The sequence below is a fragment of the Salvia splendens genome, chromosome 1 (assembly GCF_004379255.2).
Source record: "Salvia splendens isolate huo1 chromosome 1, SspV2, whole genome shotgun sequence".
Taxonomy (NCBI): domain Eukaryota; kingdom Viridiplantae; phylum Streptophyta; class Magnoliopsida; order Lamiales; family Lamiaceae; genus Salvia; species Salvia splendens.
In genome coordinates, this window is record NC_056032.1 from 5,332,844 (window position 1) to 5,343,639 (window position 10,796).

A 10,796-nucleotide genomic window follows, 5' to 3' on the forward strand; every position below is an offset into this window, starting at 1 on the left:
ACAACAAGAGAAGTGTATTAAGAAAGGGAAGGGGAAACAATACCTTGCAGAAATGTGAGTGAGTGTTGGACCGAAAGAAGCAAACTCCAGCCAGCAGGCTCCCCTCCAGCTAATACTCTGCAAAGCTGCAGGTAACAGCCCTTGCTTTCCCTACCCAAACCGGTTATAGTCCGGAAATCAGCCCCCACAGTGCCACCTCTAGTGTGCACCTGCAAAAGAAGACAAATTCATGAATGAATCAGAGTACAAGGCAGCACAAAACACCAAAATCAGTTAAAGAATGCTGCAAGGTCAGCCAAGTACCTCAGTCATTGTGCAGCTTTCAGTTACAAGCTGTGCATAAATATGCCAATCTCCTCCTCAGTTCCATCCCCCACCACACAACAAACTAGTTACTAAACGGAGCAGCAAGCGGAGGAGCAAGAGAGGTCAAGACCAAGGAAGGGAGTAGCTTAGCAAGTTCAGCGGAGTTACAAGGGAAAGGTAACACCCATCAGCTTAAATCTCAAGTTTAATGGCATCATTCGAGCATGATAGAAACAAAACATGGAAACGATTTATGATAACATGAGAATCTGAGAAATCAGTAAACCTCCCTTGCACATACCCCAGCCTCATTAGGATGCATGTCTAGGGTAGTGTAGCACTTTTGAGACTGGAGGAAAGGAACCATGGAATGGTGTCTTCCACACAGAATCAGTCACATAGAAGCACAACCACATTGCTTTTCAAACGCGAACTAGGACTAGACTATGACAAGAGAAAGAAGATAACTAGTAGGAACTTAGCTTCGGCGAGGCGACTGCCTGATTAAACGGCGCACTGCTACGAGGGTCTCCGCAGCGGCAGAACCGCCGTCTGCGTGTCACCCCTAAGCCGAGGGGTCCAGCGTCGCCGAAGGGAGGAAGATGGAGGCGACGGCAGCGTGGACCGAGGGATGCCGCTGAAGGACGGAGAATACGACGTCTTCCCTCCACGGGTGACCCCTCCGCGAACAAAACGTCGTCAAGATTGCCCGTACAAGGTTATGCCTCAAAGGGGGAAGAGATGGTGGGTAGTGGGTCGCCGGTTAGACAGCGACGAGTCCTCCACCTCCCCAGGTTTCCGAATTTTAGACCCCTTCTTGCCGAGTAGGAGACAGAGGGTGGGAGCGGTCGTGCGATGCGGAGAGGAACGGAATAGAAATGGGCTGACTCCGGTTCCTCACACGCCGGCGAGGAGCGCTGAAGGTGGCGGGGTGCGAAATCGCCGAGAGGAAGGAGAGAAAGGGGGCTAGGGTTCCTCATTTTCAATTTGGGGATTTTTTGAGAAATGAGAGAGAGATAGTGACGATGGTTGGTGAAGGGGGTATTTGGGCCTTTTCCACTATTCATCACTTGGGCCTGGAATTAATTAAGCTGGGCCAGATTAAATGAGAAGAAGAAAAGAATTGGGCCAATTAGTTAAGCTGGACCGAAAATGCTTAATGAAATAATACCTTGGCCCAGATTAAGTAAACTCCTTGCTGGACTTAAGAAATTAGTTCTCGGTTTAATACTTTTAGTGAAGAGCCTCTTTTCAAGTATAATGGAAATTATTTCCTAAGCCACGGAAGAAAAGAACTTATAAGCCGTGAGTGAAATAAAGGCCAGTGAATAATTAAGGCGGACTATAATAGTCACAGAAAGTATTTCTTAAATACTTAAGATAATCCGAGAATTCTAATACCGAACGGGTCAGCCGGTTACAGAACAAATTAAATCACCGATTTAAAGATTTAAGACTTCTAATTTTAGAAGGCAGAAATTAAAATAATAAGCACACGCTTAGGCATGCATTCATGCAAGATTTTTGAGGTCTAATTTAAATATATTAATTTTGTAAAGGAACGTCGTCGTTCGACGCATAATCTCAGAACAGGGGAAAGCACCTATTTTGCAAGAGTTAAGCAATTGAGGTGTGGGCTTCTTTCCTTTTTATTTACAGAACTCTATGAGAATAAGTGTGAACGTTTGAATGAATTGTCATGCCATGTTTTATTTTGTGATTGCCATTCATGGTTAAAACGAATTCGGGTCCCAGTAGGTCAGTAAATCCTACTCGGACTAGTGTACACATAGGGACCGTGAGCTAGCGCAAGGTTGGCCGGTTCGTGGGTCGTGAGCTAGCGCCAGGTTGGCCGACCCAGTGATCGTGGAATGTGGCCACATTCCCGATTCACACAGCTTGACATGGTATATCATCAGAAAGTTAAAAGACTGCAGTCTATTTCAGAAAGAAATAACAGATTTTAGTGACCGGGACTTGTTTTCAGAAAAACCCCGCGTTCACTCAGCTTGGCAGACAATTAAAAGAAAAACAGTTTTCGGCATAAGCCACTGAGTATATCAAGTACTCAGCCCTGCATATTGTTTTCCTAAATGTGCAGGTTGATCGATCGAGGCAGAGGAGGTGTTGGGACTGAAGATGAAATAAAAGAAGGGTAGCTAGTGTAGTATGTCTCCATACATGTTATACTTGTCTTGGAACTCTTCCGCTGCATAGACCTAGCTTTGTCTCAGTAAAGACAATGTCCCCCTTTTCACTCTGATGTAATAATTTGCTATTTTGATGACTTTTAGACAGTATTTCCTTAATTTCAGTAATTATGATGATGTGTTGAGACCGTTTAGAATTTTTAGTCGCGAAATAGCTGCGCTTTCTTTGACTAGGAAGTTGTGGTCGTGACAGAGTGGTATCAGAGCACTTTTCTTTCGCTCTGACCCAAGAACCTCCTTTCTAAGCCTCAGTCCAGAACAGTAGCACTAGGCTAGAAAGTGAACAGAATGATCAGTACAAGATCCCAACACCTCAGCTCGACACGATCAACTGCACCAGAAACAGGGGTCGACGCCCGCTCGTCCAGAAAAGAGAATTCTGAAGAAAGAAAATATTTTTTCATTTTGAGAAAGAAAATGAAATTTTCTAAGTTTTTCCAGAAAAAGAAAATAATTTTCACAGCCCTCATGGGAACGAAAATGTTTATTTGAAATGCTTGCAAGATGCAACGTGATAGCTGATACTTTGCATGAGATATGCTTACTGTATCTGTGTTTTATGAGCTTGACATGAATGTATAGATGTCATGGGGACTATGTATGTGAACCTAGAGTGCTTTAGAGAAGTACCTTAGGTGAGACATGCAGAATCAAGTATTAGCAGATTGAGAACTTGTTACCGCCTTCCACGGCGACGAGACCAACTGAACTCATCAGTTAGGGAGAACCCCTAATTCCACAGAATTTCAAAAAAAAAAAAAAAAAAAAAAAAAAAAAAAAATCAATCAACAACGAACCAGAAAGTATCGTTGCAATATCAATAGACAGCAAAGAAAGGAAGTCCATTCCTTTGAGCATACAGATAGTACATATATAGATATATGTGTATACCAGCCGGTTATGAGACATAGCCACAGACAAATCTAGTACGACCTCTTCGAGAGACAACGACTCTGTTCATACCATCTTTTACAGCTTTTCGCATACTTGTATATGCATACTTTCAGTTACGAGCCGTTTTGAGGGCTTTTCTTCTTTTATGTAGAGATGGCACGACAGCGTTTTACCCACCGACGCCCACTCCGGACAGGTGCTGATCCAGATGCGGTGGTACGTTACTACAGGACGTACCGGCGTTGCCACGGGGACACTCTCGCCGAATTCGTCGCCCATTATGGTAAGCTATGGGAGGAGGCGAATTGGCATGGGGTGAAACCCTACGAGGGCATCATGAGACTGGTGGAGTTGTTCCCACCGGAGTGGCAGGGGTGGATGGCAACCACAGCCCAGTTGTACACTTCTTCGCGGCCTCCGACCTATGAGCCGATAGGAGACATGCCGGGCTTCTTGAGTGCAGTCTCGGCAGGGTGTTTCCACTTTGGGAACGGGCCCCCGCCAGACATGCAGGCCCCGGGGAGTGAGCGGTTCCGTAGCCTGCCACCTTTGGCCCTGATGCGGGCGGCAGACGGGGTATTTGAGGAGGGACAGTCGTCCCGAGTTCCCGGCCGTCGCAGGAGTAGGGCAGAGATAGGAGATGTGTCGGAGTCCAGCGACGAGTTTGAGCCGATGGAGAGTGGCACAGGAGGTGGAGAGAGCAACGAGGATCCAGAGGAGGAGGATCCAGAGGAGGAGGATCCAGAGGAGGAGGATCCAGAGGAGGAGGATCCAGAGGAGGAGGATCCCGAGGAGGACATAGTAGGGGACGATGATGATGACGAGGAGCCGCAGATTGGCAGTCTCACGGACCAGATAGTGGGGGTCAACCCTCCACAGCCCCTCGAGCCACCACCAGAGATTCCTCCACCACCCATGGAGCCATTTCCCGAGGAGTTGGAGCAGCCCCTCCACCCAATAGATGAGGCGTTCTACAAGGGGCTATACTACTACGCCAAGCATGTGGACAAGGATTTCGTCTCCGACCTCGACGTACCAGTGGCGCCTTGCATGGCCCCAGAGATCCCGCAGCCGGTCGTCGCCTCCGAGGGCGAGGAGGAGGTATGGTCACCTATAGAGATGCCCCTCCCTGGGACGAGCCACGACGACCCGATGTGGATCGACAGTGACTTGGAGTAGGGGTCGGTCAGACGGGTCATAGCCGTGCTAGCGTAGTAGATTAGTTTCCTTTCTTTTGTAGAACTTCGATGATGTCATATGTAAAAGATATTAAGACCTCGCGAGAGGCAATTTTCCACTCTATGATGAATGCATATGACGTTGCACAAATTATGGCTCCTATTGATTTATTTTAAGTATATGCATGAAAGAAAATGCATAAGATATGAAATGAATCCTAAAGAGATACACACTTTGTTATTGAAGAAAGTGAATAACTAGTACTAACATCACTTTATAAACAGAATGCCTCCCAGAAGACAAGCAGGCAGGCCGAGAAGGTACGCGCAAGTACCAGAGCAGATACCTAGGAGAGACCAGGCTGGGGGAGCAGGAGCACAACCGCCACCTCCTCCACCACCGCCTCCTGCAGTGCCGGAGAGGCGAGTGGAAGAAACATTTCTCAAACAGAACCCACCTGTGTTCAATGGTCTGGGGAATCCTGCTGCAGCAGAGACCTGGGTGCGTGCGATCGAGCGCATCTTTGATTTTCTTCGGTGCACCGACAGAGAGCGACTCTCATGTGTGAAGTTTCAGCTGGTTGAGTCCGCCGACTTCTGGTGGGAAGCTAGGCGAAAGGTTATGACTCGCGAACAGTTGGAGCACCTGACCTGGGAGGAGTTTAAGAATGAGCTGTACGGCAAGTACATCCCCAAGAGCTACCGCAAGGCCAAAGAGGTGGAGTTTTACAGTTTGAAACAGGGAAAGATGACAGTGACCGAGTACGATAGGTTATTCTGTGACATGTCACGCTATGCGCCTGAACTAGTAGACACGGACGAGAAAATGGCCGAAAAGTTTTGTACTGGCCTGAGATCGGAAATAAGAATGGCTCTGGCCAGTCATGGAGGTCTGTCTTATGTCGAGTCATTGGGCCGGGCCCTGGACATTGAGGCAGCTATGCCCAAAGAGAGGCCGACGACACATGTCACCACTGCTCCACCGCCGCCACAGCAGCGGTTCCCTCGAGAAAAGAGGAAAAGGGAAGGAGACCGAGTCCCGACTGATGCTAAGCAACCACAGTTTGCCCCTAAGCCACAGCAGAACCGTTGGTACCAAACTGCCCCGACTCCAGCTGCGGAGCGCAGAGCCCAGGCACCTCTATGTGCGAGATGCTCGAAGAGACATGACGGCGAGTGTAAGGCCGGGACTGGTGGATGTTTCCACTGCGGGCAGAAGGGACATTTTGCCAGAAACTGCCCGAGCAAGGCGACTGGAACGGGAGGACAGCGTCCGCAACTGCGGGCACTCCAGGTTGAACCAAGGAGAGAGAAGGCGATGCTCCCTGCACCACGTCCTCAGCGACAGCTACGCCCGAGACTTCCCCCACAGGCAAGAGCCTTCGCACTGCAGCAGAAGCAGGCCAGGGCCGAGGAAGGGAAACGGGAGCAAGGCAATTTGGCAGGTATGGGAACTCTCCTCAACGTACCAATCGCCCTTTTGTTTGATACCGGTGCATCACACTCCTTTATATCAACATCTTGTGTGGATACTTTGAACTTGCCTACGGACGTGATGGAACATAGTATGAGGGTGTCCTCACCCGTAGGAGGCCTGATAGATATCACACGAACGTGCTCAAACATAAAATTTTCCATGGGAAACCTGAACCTAGTAGCTCATAACTTACATGTGATGTTGATGTGGAGCGTCGACATTATACTAGGAATGGATTGGTTAGCCGAGAACTACGCCACAATCCGTTGTAAGGAGAGACAGATAGCGCTACAATACCCTGGGACAGAACCCGTAATGTTTCATGGGATCTCCATGAGGAAACGAAAATCGATTATTTCTGCCCTGCAAGCAACAACCATGATGAGGAAAGGATGCCCTGCATACCTCGTCTTTTTGAACGAAGAAGAGAAAAAGGACAAGAAAATTTAGGACGTGGCAATAGTACGAGAATATCCTGATGTATTCCCAGAAAAGCTACCAGGCTTGCCACCAAACAGGCAATTGGAGTTCAGCATCGATCTGGAACCAGGATCAGCTCCAATATCAAAGGCGCCTTACAGAATGGCACCAAGGGAGTTAGAGGAACTCAAAATGCAATTACAGGAACTACTAGACCTGGGCTTCATTCGACCCAGTGTGTCGCCGTGGGGCGCACCAGTACTTTTTGTAAAGAAGAAAGATGGCACCTTAAGGATGTGTATCGACTATCGAGAGCTGAACAAAATAACCCTCAAGAACAAGTATCCTTTACCGAGAATCGACGACCTCTTCGATCAGCTGCAAGGAGCTGGAGTGTTCTCGAAGATGGATTTGAGATCGGGTTATCACCAGTTGAGAGTTCGACAAGACGATATACCAAAGACTGCGTTCCGCACCAGATATGGCCATTATGAATTTACGGTAATGCCTTTTGGGCTTACCAATGCTCCAGCTGTGTTCATGGACCTAATGAACCGCGTGTTCCACCCGTACCTGGACAAGTTCGTTCTGGTCTTCATAGATGATGTGCTCATCTATTCGAAGAACGAAAAGGAACACGAGGAACATTTGAGAGCCACCTTGGAAACGTTAAGAGCCGAGAAACTCTATGCTAAGTTCAGCAAGTGTGAGTTCTGGCTCAATGAAGTGAATTTCCTTGGACACATAGTGACAGCAGAAGGGATCCGAGTAGACCCCGCTAAAGTTGAAGCCGTGCAACGTTGGCAGTCACCAGCAACGCCCAATGAAATTCGAAGTTTCCTAGGACTGGCAGGATACTACCGAAGATTCATTGATGGGTTTTCTAAAATAGCAAGGCCGATGACTCAACAACTCAAGAAAGGAGTTAAAGTCAACTGGACCCCAGAATGTGAAGCAAGTTTCCAATTGCTTAAGGAAAAGTTGACCACAGCGCCGGTGCTAGCCGTACCAGAGGCGGGAGTCGACTATGTGGTGTATACAGATGCATCGAAGGTCGGACTCGGGTGCGTGCTGATGCAGAGGGGTAAGGTGATAGCATATGCGTCACGCCAATTGAGGCCGCACGAGTTGAACTATCCGACGCACGATCTGGAATTAGCAGCAGTGGTCCATGCGCTGAAGATTTGGAGACATCACCTCTACGGAGTTCGGTGTGAGATCTTCACAGATCATAAGAGTCTCAAATACTTTTTCGAACAGAAAGATCTGAATATGAGACAGCGCAGATGGCTGGAACTAGTCAAGGACTACGACTGTGGTATAAACTACCACCCAGGCAAAGCCAATGTAGTAGCAGATGCTTTGAGCAGAAAGACAGCGCCTCAAGCAGCTGTTTTCCTCACACAAGAGGAAGAGCTTATCCGGGAATTCGCCAAGATGCGGCTGGAAATAGTAAGAGCCCCGGAGACAGTGGACAGCAGAATATCCACCTTGGTCATAGAACCAGATTTAAGAGCCAGAATTGTGGAAGCCCAGAGAGACGATGACGCTCTAGAAAAGATCCGTCTCAGAGTAAGGACGGGAAAAGGGGAATACTACCACGAAGAGGCGGATAATGCTCTCACTTTCAAAGGGAGATTATGCGTACCCAATAAGGAGACACTCAGAAATGAGATCATGAGTGAAGCTCATGAGACACCCTATACTGCCCATCCTGGAAGTACGAAGATGTATCAGGACTTGAAGAAGCAATTTTGGTGGGATGGCATGAAGAGAAGCATAGCGTCATTTGTGGAAAAATGCCTGGCTTGTCAGCAAGTGAAAGCTTTGCATCAACGACCCTATGGAAAGTTGCAGCCTCTCGAGATTCCAGAATGGAAATGGGAGCATATAGCAATGGATTTTGTGACAGGATTGCCAAAATCACAACGGGGAAACACGGCCATCTGGGTTGTAATCGATCGCCTCACCAAAAGTGCTCATTTCATACCAATTCGTATCACATACGGTTCAGACAAGTTGGCACAGATTTACGTGCGAGAGATCGTACGTTTACATGGTGTCCCAGTAACGATCACCTCAGATCGAGATTCAAAATTTACTTCTAGATTTTGGATAAGCCTACAGCGAGAGTTAGGCACTCAGCTGAATTTCAGCACAGCGTTCCATCCACAGACGGACGGACAGTCCGAAAGGACGATCCAGACATTGGAAGATATGTTAAGAGCTGTAGTGCTCGACCGTGGAGTGAGCTGGGAGTCAGTACTTCCACTTATAGAGTTCGCCTACAATAACAGTTACCAGGCAACTATTGACATGGCTCCATACGAGGCATTATATGGGAAAAAGTGCAGATCACCACTTTACTGGGATGAAGTTGGTGAGAGAAGGATTCTCGGACCGGACTCGGTAGAGGAAATGATAGAAATTGTCCGACAAATCCGAGGGAGAATCAAGGAAGCTCAAGATAGACAGAAATCCTATGCAGATGCTCGCAGAACGGATTTACAGTTCAAGACAGGAGACAAGGTCTTTCTGAAAATATCCCCATCGAAAGGGATAACCAGATTTGGCGTCAAGGGCAAGCTGAAACCGCGTTTTATCGGACCTTATGAGATCCTAGAAACAGTCGGCCCTGTGGCGTACAGATTAGCGCTCCCGCCAAGTTTCGGGAATGTTCACAATGTGTTTCATGTATCACAGTTGAGAAAGTACGTGTTTGACCCCAAACACATAGTGCACCAAGAAGAAATGGTGTTAGAACCAGATTTGAGCTATGAAGAAAAGCCAGAAGCAATTCTGGACAGAAAAGTTAAAGAGTTGAGAAATAAGAATATTGTAACAGTGAAAGTCCTATGGAAGCATCACGGCCGCGAGGAGGCGACGTGGGAGCTCTAGGACCAGATGAAAGAGAAGTACCCACAGCTTTTTACCTAACTGAGACAAAATTTCGGGACGAAATTTTTGTTAAGGGGGGTAGAATGTAATAGCCGAGACTTAGATTTCTCGGGAATTATGAAATAAAATACTAGAACTTTTATTGACGAATGAAAGAGTATTTTTATTTCTTGAATAAGGGTACAAGTACAACTTCAGAAATTTCAAAGCCACCAAATTTCAAGTGTTTGGAATTAAATACACACCAATAAACTTTTACATGTTAAGAAAAAGAGAGAATTTCAAATAGAAACCCTATCTCTTTACAAATGAAACTACTAGCTTCGGGCCCTTCTTCTAGCATGGTTTCGGCCCAGTTTCCGATGGCCCGTTGGGCTGAACAGACGAGACAGCAACCGAGAAGAGTCAGCCTCTTGTCCCTGCCAGAAAACAACAAGATAAACAAGAGGTTACATAAGACACTAAAGCTTTTAGTTGGCAAAGTAAGCAAGGATAAGGAACAAACCTACTTTGAGCTTTGAAGACCAAAACTTACCGAAAAAAAAAAGAAAGGTAAGAGGTTGCTTTATCCCTGCACTCCACGGCTCACACCAGCCAAACGAGCAGCCACCAAGCACGGCAGTTCGGCACCGAGTTCGGCAGTTCGCCACCAAGCACGGCAGTTCGGCACCGAGCTCGGCAGTTCGCCACCAAGCACGGCAGTTCGGCACCGAGTTCGGCAGTTCGCCACCAAGCACGGCAGTTCGGCACCGAGCTCGGCAGTTCGGCACCAAGCTCGGCAACTCCGTGATCTGGAGAGAAAGATCAAAACATGAAGAAGAGCTCGGCTGTTATGACAACTCGTTTCAACAGCCGTTAGATCTCCTCAATCGTTTACAGAGACAACAAGAGAAGTGTATTAAGAAAGGGAAGGGGAAACAATACCTTGCAGAAATGTGAGTGAGTGTTGGACCGAAAGAAGCAAACTCCAGCCAGCAGGCTCCCCTCCAGCTAATACTCTGCAAAGCTGCAGGTAACAGCCCTTGCTTTCCCTACCCAAACCGGTTATAGTCCGGAAATCAGCCCCCACAGTGCCACCTCTAGTGTGCACCTGCAAAAGAAGACAAATTCATGAATGAATCAGAGTACAAGGCAGCACAAAACACCAAAATCAGTTAAAGAATGCTGCAAGGTCAGCCAAGTACCTCAGTCATTGTGCAGCTTTCAGTTACAAGCTGTGCATAAATATGCCAATCTCCTCCTCAGTTCCATCCCCCACCACACAACAAACTAGTTACTAAACGGAGCAGCAAACGGAGGAGCAAGAGAGGTCAAGACCAAGGAAGGGAGTAGCTTAGCAAGTTCAGCGGAGTTACAAGGGAAAGGTAACACCCATCAGCTTAAATCTCAAGTTTAATGGCATCATTCGAGCAT

General features: G+C 47.5%; 1 long non-coding RNA gene across 1 annotated transcript; it reads right to left on the minus strand.

Moving 5' to 3' along the window:
• Nucleotides 1–9,525: 9,525 nt before the first annotated feature.
• Nucleotides 9,526–10,097, minus strand: LOC121799213. Its single transcript, XR_006050191.1, has 2 exons — nt 9,919–10,097; nt 9,526–9,802 (listed from the first exon to the last, which is right to left on the minus strand). It is a non-coding gene; the product is annotated as an uncharacterized LOC121799213 (long non-coding RNA).
• Between the last annotated feature and the right edge of the window lie 699 nt (nt 10,098–10,796).